The sequence below is a fragment of the Cololabis saira genome, chromosome 8 (assembly GCF_033807715.1).
Source record: "Cololabis saira isolate AMF1-May2022 chromosome 8, fColSai1.1, whole genome shotgun sequence".
Taxonomy (NCBI): domain Eukaryota; kingdom Metazoa; phylum Chordata; class Actinopteri; order Beloniformes; family Belonidae; genus Cololabis; species Cololabis saira.
The window spans coordinates 149,718-162,171 of NC_084594.1; positions in this window are offsets into that span (position 1 = coordinate 149,718).

The window sequence follows — 12,454 nt, forward strand, 5'->3', positions numbered from 1 at the left end:
CCGGAGTGTGGGGAGGAGACCGTTGCCACCCTCGCTGTTTTTGAATCAGCATGGCATGATCCTGAAGCAGCCTGCTAAAGGCGTACTTGTTGAAAAATGCCTTTGGGTCAAAGGTAAACACCTTCCCATCGTCGAAGCACCACCTGTTCCACCTTGAGTTGTACATTCCCCACCGATCGCTGGCTGAGTTCCTCCACGTGAGCGATGTACTGTAACCCTCAAGTACATCACTGGCTGGTGCTGATGTTGGCTGAGCCCACATGTCACAAGCAGCCGCTCACTGGGTGCTTGAATGGCTGGGTGAGGCTGTGGGGCGTGTCTGCATACATCTGTATGAAGGTGACCAGGCCCTGATCCGAAAAAACACGCATCAGGTCCTGGCGCACATCCATCCTCAAATGATTAAGGTTTGACTGGAAGTTCACTCCCTCGTGCATGCCCATGCATGAAAAGAGTGACCCCTGCTCCCACCAGCCCATACAGCCCATGCCTGGCAAAGAGCAAGCTGGTGTCTTGGCTTTTTGCTCCAAGAGTCATGGCCAGGTGGACAGAGATGGCTGTGATGCAGCTGGGATCCACAACTAACTCCATCACGACCCCATCTACATCAAAGCTGAAGTCCAGATGAAGACCGGGCTCTAACACCAACGTTGCATGAACTGGCATGCGGAAGTCGGCATGTAGGAAGTCGGACATTGAGTTGTAAGAGTTTACAAACTCGAGCAGGGCATCATTGTTGATGGTTCCCACAATGTCCAGGTCGTTTGGGCCAATACTGCCTAGTCATGGTGGTGTTGCAAGGTAGCTAGCTATATGTTAGTGGAGATGAAAGGGGAGAGTTAGGTAAGTGTGGTAAGTTAGTGTGGTGTAGTGTGGGGAAGCAGGTAAGTTATTGTATGAAAGAATGTCGTCCCCCTGGTGGTCAGGTGAGGAATGAGCCCTGTCTGTGGGGTTATACGGTTAGGTTTAGGGTAAGGTTAGGGGTTAGGGTTAGGGTTAGGGGTTAGGGTTTAAGGTTAGGGTTAGGGTTTAGGTCAGGGTTAGGGTTTAGGGTTAGGGTTTAGGGTTAGGGTTTAGGGTTAGGTTAGGGTAAGGTTAGGGTTTAGGGTTAGGTAAGTGAAATGAACCGGCTCTCCCGGAGGAGAACTGGAAATTGCACGGGCCTTCCGAGTTTTTACCCACTCAACCTCTCCCTTTTATAGGATTTGTTTCCTTCAGACTTGCCCTTACATGTCTTACAATTGGAATTAAAGTTGTCTTTCTGGGTCCCTACATTTTTTCTTAGAACTTGGGTTTTGTGCACGACGTTTCGGCATTATTTTGCCTTCATCAGGTGACTTCCTGGTATCAGGATCTATTTGACATCCTGGAAAAGATTAATGTAGGGTTAGGGTCAGGGTTAGGGTTTAGGGGTTAGGATTAAAGGACTGATCCCCTCTCCAGCCGGAGGTTAGGATTAGGGGTTAGGGTTAGGATTAAAGGACTGATCTTCTCTCCAGCCGGAGAAGGGGCGTGCACGGGCCATCCCCCCTGCCCTTCCGTAACCCGAGTCCCCCGGAGGCGCACGGTCACGCTGGCGGCGTCTGCCGTAGCGCACCACGTGCCACCCAGCCTCCATTATGCTACTTTGTTTTTTGCTGTTTCTGTTGTGTCTATTTGTAAATCAATAAAATAAAAAACAAACTAAGTGAATTGAATAAATGAAAAAAATATGTGTATCAATGAACTAAGGAAGGGTGTGCTAAAAACAAATGGCAACGTTCCGAGCCAAGCAGGCTCTTCATCAGGCCAAGCAAACAAAAAACTGTCAGCTCGCTAGCGAGAACGGCTGTCAAGGGTTAGGGTTAGGGTTAGGGTTAGGCTCCCTGCTCCTCCAGGATGTGTTCACCTCTAGAGTCTGAGCTGAAATGAGGCTCCTCTGTGAGTTCAGCCCTTTTATACCCTCCCCTCTGGAATTCCCCTATTTTGTTCAGAAGGGAATTTCCCCAATTCTAACCCTTTTTCTGCCCAAAATGAAGTTAATAACCCCTGTGAAAATTGTTTTTTTTTTTTTTTTCCACTGTTTCCAGTGAATACAGTCAGTAAAATGAAGTTAATAATCCCTGTGAAAATTGTTTTTTTTTATTTTTCTATTGTTTCCGGTGAATACGGTCAGTAAAATGAAGTTAATAATCCCTGTGAAAATAGTTTTTTTTAATTTTTACTTTGTAATTCTCCAGGTAAATGATGCACAGATCTGAAATGAATAAAGTCTAGACCTTAATTCAAAATAACCGTGTTGCAAATCTATGGAGTCTCTTTTGATATTACACTGAACTGGGATTTGACCCGTCAGCAACAAAGAGCAGTTCACTTTACGTTAGGAATAATCAGAACTCGCGCTCGTTCATAAGATCTTGCAAGTTCATTCATTTGTTGGCTTTATTTAATAAGGCAGTGTGTGTGATAAAATACATTTAAATACGCAATAACGTAACACCTACTGTTTTCTCCGGGGTTTTTCTCAGACACTTTAGCTACAGACGCTACAGTAACGTTATATCACTTGGTTGGCAGATGGATGTAAACAAGGACAAGTAGCCGTGTACGTTCAGTGTAAGCAGAAATAAACAGTTAACCAGTCACCAGGACTCTGTATAACTCTATGAAGACAAACAGTGAGGACATAACAATGTGGTTGTAATATATATATATATATATATATATATATATATATTGCAATCAGCCGACAAACGGGTCGGCGGTCCGCTCGTTGGGTTATCATTACAGTCATGAATGTAAAACTCATGATAGCATGCAAGCTAGCTTAATCAGAGAAGTCGCTTCACACTTTCAAATGTACAAAAATCACACACGAACAAGTAAATATCTGTTTTACCTACCTTTTGCTCCGCTAGCAATGATATGTTGTCTTCGGAGACCCCTCTGTCTCGGAGGAAATCATCAATATCAGACATTTTCAGTCTTGCTTTGCTCTTCTGCAGTAACTGTGACACACTGACTGAAATCGGTTCAGTTCTGAGATTAAAGTCAGAATTCTGACTTTTTTCTCTGAATTCTGACTTTTTTCTCAGAATTCTTTTTATTTTTTTTAAGTGGCCCTAATACTCTTCCGTACATTCGTAACATTGGGTGGCGGTACTGTCATTTTCTATTAAATCTGTCTTTGGCCAAAGCAAGAAGCACCAGCTGATCACAAAAGCAGCTCTCCAATACCGACATTATTCAGGATTATTTTTGGAGATTGGTAACTGTTGCCCCACTCTCAACACAACTAGGCACTTGCTGAGTTCTTTGAGTGCAGATGAAGGGAGAGCCCTTGTGCAGAAAACAGAAGTTTTTGGGATGCAGGAGGGATAAATCGGCATACAGGGTGTCATGGGTGAGGAATCTTTTGTGCATGGCTTCAATAGCTGTATGGAGAATCTGATGGTGAACATTGACCTCATAGGCCTTTTCTGTATCACTGAGGCTGTTTCATCCTGGGCCATCTCACCTGGCAAGACTTTCTTCTTCTTCACCCTTTTCTGAGGCGGTGCAGCCTCCACTTCCAAATCTAGATCCTGCTCCTCTAGTTTTTCAAAACATTCAGCTGCAGCTTTGACGGCCGGGAAATCTCTTTTCTTTCAGTGAGTCTTGTGTTGTGGTGACCATTCTGTGTGCTGAGAGAACGTCCATTCCTCCGGTCTGCAGGTACTTTGACAATGGTGAGGTGAACTCAAATATCCGGAGAAATAACTCAGCTGTTAGCACAGTTTCATACCGGAGTAAGCCATCTCTGTACCCTCTGATGCAAGTGTCTTCAGCTGCATTATGGCAGAGTGTGGACACCACTTCAACATAAAGGCCGCCATCAGGTCTGCCATAGTTTCCAAAGATTTTCCTCAGGGCATCACGTTTGTTCCACCATCTCGTCTCTCCAATCGGTGAAATGCGTTTGTGCCTCTTGTCCTGGCTCTCGCTCTCCCACACACTCACTCTTTTGTACGATTCCCTGATGAATATAGCAATGTCATTCAGCAGGTATTTGTATTTATTTATTTAGCACAATTTTAAAAAAATAGTGCAGGGAGGGAACGAAGCCCAGAGGGCGTGTACAGAGTTCCACCCCCGTCATCTACTGTAAACAGAAAATTAAATGTACAAACATAGGAAAACTAATTATAAACATGAAAAGAAATCAAAGATACATAATAGAGAATACTTTGAAAAATGAGGACATGAGATGTTTTTTCAGCAGTTTTTTGAAGGATATAAATGACAATGTTGGACCTCAGAGACATATCTAAATTGTTCCAGAGTTTAGGACCTCTAAATGAAATATTAAACTAATGAGAAGATGTTCGTCACAAGGGTAAATGTAGATTGACACTGTTTCTAGTTGAGTATGAATGCAAGTCAGATGAAAAACTAAAGAAATTATGAAAGGTGTCCGGAAGATCTTGCTTATTGTTGATAAACTTGTGCACAAATAAACATGAGTGAAAAACATTGAGTTTATGAACGGGTAATAGAGAGTATTTGGATGGATTATGTCTATTGGACATAGAGATTGATCTCAGGAATCTCTTCTGGATTATCAGTAGTTTGTTAAGGAAGGATGGATAAGTTGCAGACCAGACAATATTACAGTAATTCATATACGGAAACAGAAAACTATAATACAAAGCGATGGATCAGGGGAAAAGACTTTCCTCAGTATACCAAGCATCTTCATAGATCTTTTGCATACTTGATCCATATGGTTTTTCCAGTTAAGGCCTTCATCCAGAACAACACCCAAAAATGTGGTGTGAGGTACCTGTTGGATTTCAGGTCAAATAGGGATCCACTTTCAATGCCACTATGGGTGGTATCGGACAGCACGAGGTTCAGGACTTGTGTGTAGCACCACACGTAGCGTAGCACCACACATGCTGATGGTGGGGTTTTCTGATGCCATTAATGCAGAGAAACCTCTGTATTGACCCTGCATATTAGGCCCCGTACACACGTAGCCGGGTATCTGCTAAACCCAAGATATTTTCCTACGTTTGGACCTGTCATCCACATGAAAATCCAAATAAACCAATGTTTAAAAAAACTCTGGGCAAAGTGAAGATTTTTGAAAACTCTGTTTATGTTATGTTTATATATGCGCGTAGACCTGGTGTAGACAAAGACAACCGGAGTTTTGCGTTTTTTAACAGAGAGAAACGGACATTTAGGCTTCAGAACGTCACATTATGAGACAGAAACGCCACCAGCGTCATGAGTGACACCTGTGGTTACAATTAGTTTGTAACCGTCAATATTTTCTTGTATTTTACTGTTTTATATTCTAACGTCACACTGACTACGTTTACATGCAGTCAAAATTCGGGTTATTGCTAATATTCCGGTTTCTGAAACATTTGGAATATTCCGTTTACATGCGTGAGCAAACAGGGTTATCCCTGTATACATGGTAATTAATCATTCGGGATATCCCGATCAAACCAGCGACGCGCGGAGAACGTGATGACGCAATTACCGTCATTTCCGCTTCTTCTTCCTGTATCCAAATTCAAAACAAATGCTGCTTCACGCAACTTTTCTCCCAACTTTATGTAAATCTCGCTATCCCGGGACTTTCTACCGTCCACAAATGCCAAAATGTTCAAAAAGGGCTGGATGGATGAACGGGTGATGATGAGTGGCTGAGGCAGGTGTATGTTTGCGGCGACCCGGCGGTTTTTCCACACATCACCATCGCTGCTGATCTGTGACTCTATGCGCCCATCTCACAGACAGTATAAAAAAAGAAGTGAAAAATATGAACGCTATGCTTGCTGTTATTCCGGGAGGTCTGACAAAGGAACTCCAACCGCTGGACGTCGGTGTGAACCGGCCGTTCAAAGTGAAGCCTTTATGGTTCCGCGATAAATCGACGCAGAACCTACGCCGGAGCCTACGCCGGAGGTTACGTAAACTACGGCGTATGCTCTGCGTCGGTTTAACGCGGAACCATAAATCAGCCTTAAGGCTGCACCGGCGTGGGAGCGATGGATGACTGAGGGGGAACAGTTTCTCCAGGAGTGGAAAGCAGCGCAGGGGCAAGTTATGCCACAGTTTGCAGATGTATTGTTGATCCGTGGGCTAAGGTGTCTGCTGGGACTATTTTGCGAGCTTTTGCAAAAGCCAGCATTCCGAGGCGCCGCACGGCACGGAAAGAGACTCTGACAGCGAGGAATCCGGACTGGTACAGCTGATTTAGCGGGGCTCTTTAATGCCGAAACAGAGGATGAGACTTCGATGGGGTTGATTAATGTAAAAACTGAAATAAAGTAAATCAAACTAAGTTTTGCTCCGGCTCTATTTTTAAAAACGCACACTTGCGTGCTTGTGTGTGTTCCGCGGAGCGTGTGTGTGTGTGTGTTTTAAATACAAATGACACACAAACCGGGGGGAAAGCCTTTCCACACCACACAGCACGCCGAATGGTTGCGAAAATACGGTATTTATATATGAAATGTCAGAATAGGTCATTTTTTGACGACACACCAGGGTGCCGCGACAGCCCGGTCGAGAAAGGCTGGTTTAGAAGTACGTCCTGGACTCAAAAGACCAGGATTCCTTGCGAACAGAGCATGCGCAGAAAACAAATTCCTGTTCCGTTTGGTCGGGATATTCCATTTGGCGTTTATATGACTGAATATTCGGGTTTTAAAAGGAGTAACCCAGGGGTAATATTCGGGTTTTTAAAAACCGGAATATGAGCAAATTCGGGTTATTTAAAGTGTTTACATGGCCGTGCAAATTCGGGTTATTGCCAATATTCGGGTTTTAAAAGGGTTATTGACTGCATGTAAACGTAGTCACTTAAGAGTAACTCCACTTCTCTGTCACTCCAAACCAAAGACTCTGGTTCATCTTGGAAGTAACTGGCAGTTAAGGCTGATTTATGGTTCCGCGTTACACCAACGCAGAGCTACGGCGTAGGCTACGCGGCAACGCGCACCGTACGTAGCTACGCCGTCGATTTAACGCAGAACCATATTATTCAGGCTTCACACGTGTTGATGTGTTGATGTTTTTTTCCAGGATTCTGATTGGCTAGCATGACTTTATCTTCTGGTTACACTGCCCCCTGTAGGTTTGGCTGCTCATAGCACCTTAACAGATATTTATGCAGGTTCCTGGAAATGATGGGACTTTTCCAAACGTAGAGGGGGAAGTATCCCTTTTTGTGAATACCCGGCTACGTGTGTACATAGCCTTAGAGCAGGGCTATTCAAATAAGTTTTTCAGGGGGCCACATTGTCAGAAGCCCAAGGGGCTGAGGGCCGCAAGGGACCTCCGCGCGCATTTTGGCCTTTTTTTGCGGGGTTTTGGCATTTTCGCAGCGGTTTATTGCAGTTATTTGAGCCTATTCGTCTGAGAGAGTGAGTGAGTGAGCCAGGCAGGCATGAGGGCAGTTCATCCAATTAACCCTACTATCAATCTCATAATGTACACTTTAACTCTCCCAACCTAGAAGAGGGCACACAGGCCTACACTGAGAGATATGGCACTTTCTCCTCAATATAATAAATAAAAATATAACATAAAAAAACATTCCAATGCATGATGTGCATTGTAAACAGCTTTTGGTCAGTCTTTTGAGCTCTTCCTTGCGAATATCTGAACCTGATGGAAAATTGTCATCAAACGTTGCATGTGTTGTTCTGAAGTGCCTCCGCACGTTGTACTCTTTTGCGACGGCATTTACTGTGGTACAGAGCAAACACAATGGCTTACCCTCGGGAGTTTGTATGTGCGCATATTTTTCGGTCCACTCTGTGTTGAACTGACGATTTTCTAAATCAACTTTTCTTTTTTTCTGTTTAGAAAGTGCCATGGCCCCGCAATGTGGGGTTTCTTTTCATGTGCCGGGTGTCTGCTGCTTTCAGTGCTGCTTCCCAATGTTTTGATTTTGTGCTTCTTCTTTGCAGATTCTTTTTGTTGCGTCTCCTGGTCTGTTGGGTGCATACCGCCCCCTACATACCTGGACGCTATTTTACCAGCTATTTGCTGGTGTGGAGGACTAGTCAAGACGATGTGTTCATGACAGAATAATGACAATATTATGACATGGCGAACGTCTTTTTTTATTCTTTTTGGGAGGGGGTGGCGGGCCGGTCCGATTTGATTGGAGGGCCGGATTTGGCCCGCGGGCCGCCAATTGAATAGCCTTGATGTAGGGTTTTATACATTAGACAACTGTATGAGAATTTGCAGAAGTTGTCGAAGCTTAATAGATTGTATTTGTCCAAGATGTTGCAATGATGGTATAAGATAGGTTTTTTATCTAGGATTTTGAGTGCTTTTTTATATAAAACCTCCACTAGCTTGAGTGTGGTAGGCCCACCATGGTCCAGTTTTTATATAAAACCTCCACTGGCTTGAGTGTGGTAAGGATAAGGATGAGGATAATCTTTATTGTCTCTCTTGAGAGAAATTTGTCTTGGACAAACTAGAGACTCCAGGCACCACATATATAACAAAAAACATATAAAATCACAATAAGCAAAAACACATCGTCATATCCCCCCGCTCTTTGCATGCCCCCTCGCAATGTCCTGAAAAAAAAAAAAAAAAACCCACCTCTACACAAAAAAATACCTTGCTACAGCAGCATTATTGCACTTCCCTCTACACATACAGCATGGTGGTAGGCCCCACCAAGGTCCAGGTTGTGAAGCAGTAGCTTAAATGTGAGAAAATCATAGCATGTCAAAATGTTAGGGCAGCATTGTTTGACATGGCACATCTAATGTGCTTAAAATTATAAAGATTGAACTTTATTTTTTTAGTGATCATTTTTATATGTTTTTTAAAAGAGAAATTTGAGTCTAGAACAACACCTAAGTATTTAAAGTCTGTTACCACTTCTAACTTTTCAGTGCCTAAGCTGACCCCGGGTAGAGAACGCATAGGGGAGGGTTGCTTAGAAAAGTATAAGCATACGGTTTTTTTAGCGTTTAATACAAGACATGATCTGTGGAGCCACGTTTGTATGTGTGTAACAGCTGTAGAGAGTACACAAGAGCTGTAGAGAGCACACAAGCTGCTTCCTCAGGGTCTTTAGCTTTGGTGAATAAGACTGTGTCATCTGCGTAGAGTTGGACGTCCACATGTGGCCAGTGTTCAGGCAAGTCATTAATGTAAAGTGAAAATAAAATGGGCCCCAGTATGGACCCCTGGGGGACCCCTACTGGACAGCTCATAAAGCTGGACCTAGAGCCGTCCACAACAGTACATTGTTGTCTGTGTGACAAGTATGACCGGAACCATCATGGATTGAACAGAAAAATTAAAATCAATGAGTTTTGATAGCAGTACGCCCTCAGCCCTCTTTTCTTTTATTGTGTTATTTTGTTTCAAGTAGGCATGAATGCAAACAATAATGCCAGGACAAAAGTTGAATATTGGAGTTTTTTTTTTTTAAACAATAAAATGTGAAGTGTTAGAAGTCTCCCTCCTCTCAAAGTGTTTTTCTTCGTGTTCCGATAGTTAGATGTTTGAGCTTCTCTGTGTAGAATGATGTATGTGCACTAGAAGCCTGTTTTCACATTTACTGTATCTGGTGAAGATGGAAAGTTGTTTGGTGCTCATTTAATATCCAATTTTAAAGGTTGAACCCACAAGCGTAATTTCTGACATCACAAATACTTTGGAAGCCAATCGTGGTCCAATATTCAACATATACAAGTGTGGTGTGGAAACTTGAAGCCTCCAGTGCACAAACACTGACAATGGATTTTACAGTGAATTTGGAGACATCTTCTGTGAAGTAGTAAACTTTATAAAATACATATATTAGCACAATTTAAGACTATGGAATTTTAAACACAATATTGTAACAAACAGTCCTTTTGCTGTCATACATGTTTGGAGGAGATCTTCAAAGTTTCCTTGGCAAAGCTCCAAAAATGTCCATCAATTGTTCAACAGTTGCAGTGTAAACATCAACTGCATCCATTAGGGACACATCCCGGTTTGGTAGTCCTGCTGTCTCCTCTGCAGTGAGGTCTCGAGGCAGTACAACATCTGGAATCGGAAGTCCTGTAGCTTCGTGCTCATGTGGCCCATCCCAGTCTATTCCATAATTTTCCTCCACCTTGATAAGAAGACAATTATAGCAACTTTCAGTCAATAACAAACAGACTTTTGGGGATATGGTCCTTATAAAGCATGTGACAAAATTTTGGGAGTACAAATAGGAAACAGTTATTTCTACCCTATAGCAGATTATTTCCACACATGCAGATGGGTGGCAAATTGCAAGGAAACCCAGTGCTCCTTGGCTTAGATTCTCAAAGTCTTTGGAACACCATTATTCTCAAAGATATTCCCATCATTGTAATGGATTGTAATGGAGAGGGCTATAACAAGTCCCATAGGTTTTACACTGGTTTTTGAGATGTGTTTAGGGCTGTTCGATTTAGCTTTTTGATTATTTTGTGAATTGACAAAAGGCAAAGAAATTATTTCAAATATGCTGTTTTTTTATTGAACATTTGCCCCATTGGGCTTTAAGTGCAAACTTTGCTCTTATTAAACCAAAAATGAATGAATAAAGTGCAAAACTCTGTAAAATAAGTTGAAAAAAGTTTTAAAAAATATAATAAAATATAAAGTGAGATGAAGATCTCATCATTGAGCTGGCTTGCTGATTGGGTAACGTATTGCGTCACGCATCGCGTCACTTCCTGGTGTTGCGGTCTGTGCTGCTGCCGTCTCACGGCGTTTGCAGGCTCAGATCTCTCCCGACTTTTTATCTAAAACTTAGACTGTTTTCTGGTAAAATAGCACTATATCTGGTACATTACTGTCTTTATTTCAACACTCGCTCATTTTCTCTTCCGTAACTTTCACTGTCACCAATCACCGATACATTTTCTGTCCGTTAGCCTCCGTTAGCATCTTAGCATGGCCGCTCCGGCTCCCACCGCTTCACCTCTTTCCTGCTCAGTGTGTGAAATGTTTAGTTATTCCTCTGCCTCCTTTAGTGAAGACGGTAAGTGCTTAAAGTGTAGCTTATTTGCAGGGCTGGAGGCGAGGCTCAGTCAGTTAGAGGTCCGGTTTGGCCAACTAAACCATAGTCCGAGAGCCTCCTCAGCTAACCAGGCTAAGCTAGCGGCGGACCGGCCCGTAGCAGCTGAGCGTAACCGCTCCCCTGCAGCTCCCGAGCAGCCGGCCAGGCAGGGCAGCTGGGTGACGGTTCGGAGGAAGGGTAGTCTTAAAGGGCTCACGGAACACCACCCGCTTCATGTGTCTAACCGTTTTTCCCCACTCAGCGACACATCTGTTGAGAAACGGACCCTGGTGATTGGAGACTCTATTGTGAGACATGTGAGGCCGACTCCAGAGACCTTAGTTAGGTGTATCCCGGGGGCCAGAGCGGGCGACATAGAAGCAAATTTGAAGCTACTGGCAAAGGGTAATCGTAAATATGGTAAAGTTATCATCGATGTCGGAGCTAATGACTCCCGTCTCCGCCAGTCGGAAGTAACCAGAATGAATATTGTCTCGGTGTGTAACTTCGCCAAGACCATGTCGGACTCTGTAGGTTTTTCTGGCCCCCTCCCCAATCTGACCAGCGATGACATGTTTAGTCGCATGCTCTCGCTCCGCCGCTGGTTGTCTCAGTGGTGTTCAGAAAACGACGTGGACTTTATTGACAACTGGGAGACATTCTGGGGAAAGCCCGGTCTGATTAGAAGGGACGGCATTCATCCCACCCGGGATGGTGCAGCTCTTATGTCTAGAAATCTGGCCAATGTTATTAGACACTCCCCCTGACAAAGCAGGGTCCAGGCCAGGATGCAGAGCTGTAGTTTAACAGGGCTGGAGGCGAGGCTTAGTCAGTTAGAGGTCCGGTTTGGCCAACTAGACCATAGTCCGATAGAATCCTCTGCGGACCGGCCCGTAGCAGCTGAGCGTAACCGCTCCCCTGCAGCTCCCCGGCAGCCGGCCAGGCAGGGCAGCTGGGTGACGGTTCGGAGGAAGGGTAGTCTTAAAGGGCTCACAGACCACCACCACCCGCTTCATGTGTCTAACCGTTTTTCCCCACTCAGCGACACATCTGTTGCTTCTCAAGGACCAACGCCTGCCAACAAAACTGTAGGATTGCATTATGTAATTAGCGACTCTAAAACTGTAGGATTACATGATATTGGCGACTCTGGCCAGGTGCCTAGCAAAATAGAAGTGGTTGCAGTTCCCCGCCCTCCAAAAGTTCACCAGGTGCAGCGTTATAGAGGCGTTAACCAAGATAACCTTGTAAAAATTAAAACCAATGTACATTTGGTACCAATTACAGACCTAAAAATTAGATGCGGACTACTAAATATACGATCATTAAGCTCTAAGTCTCTGTTAGTAAATGATATAATTACAGAGAGCAGGAGTGATATTTTCTGCTTAACAGAAACATGGTTACAGGAGGAAG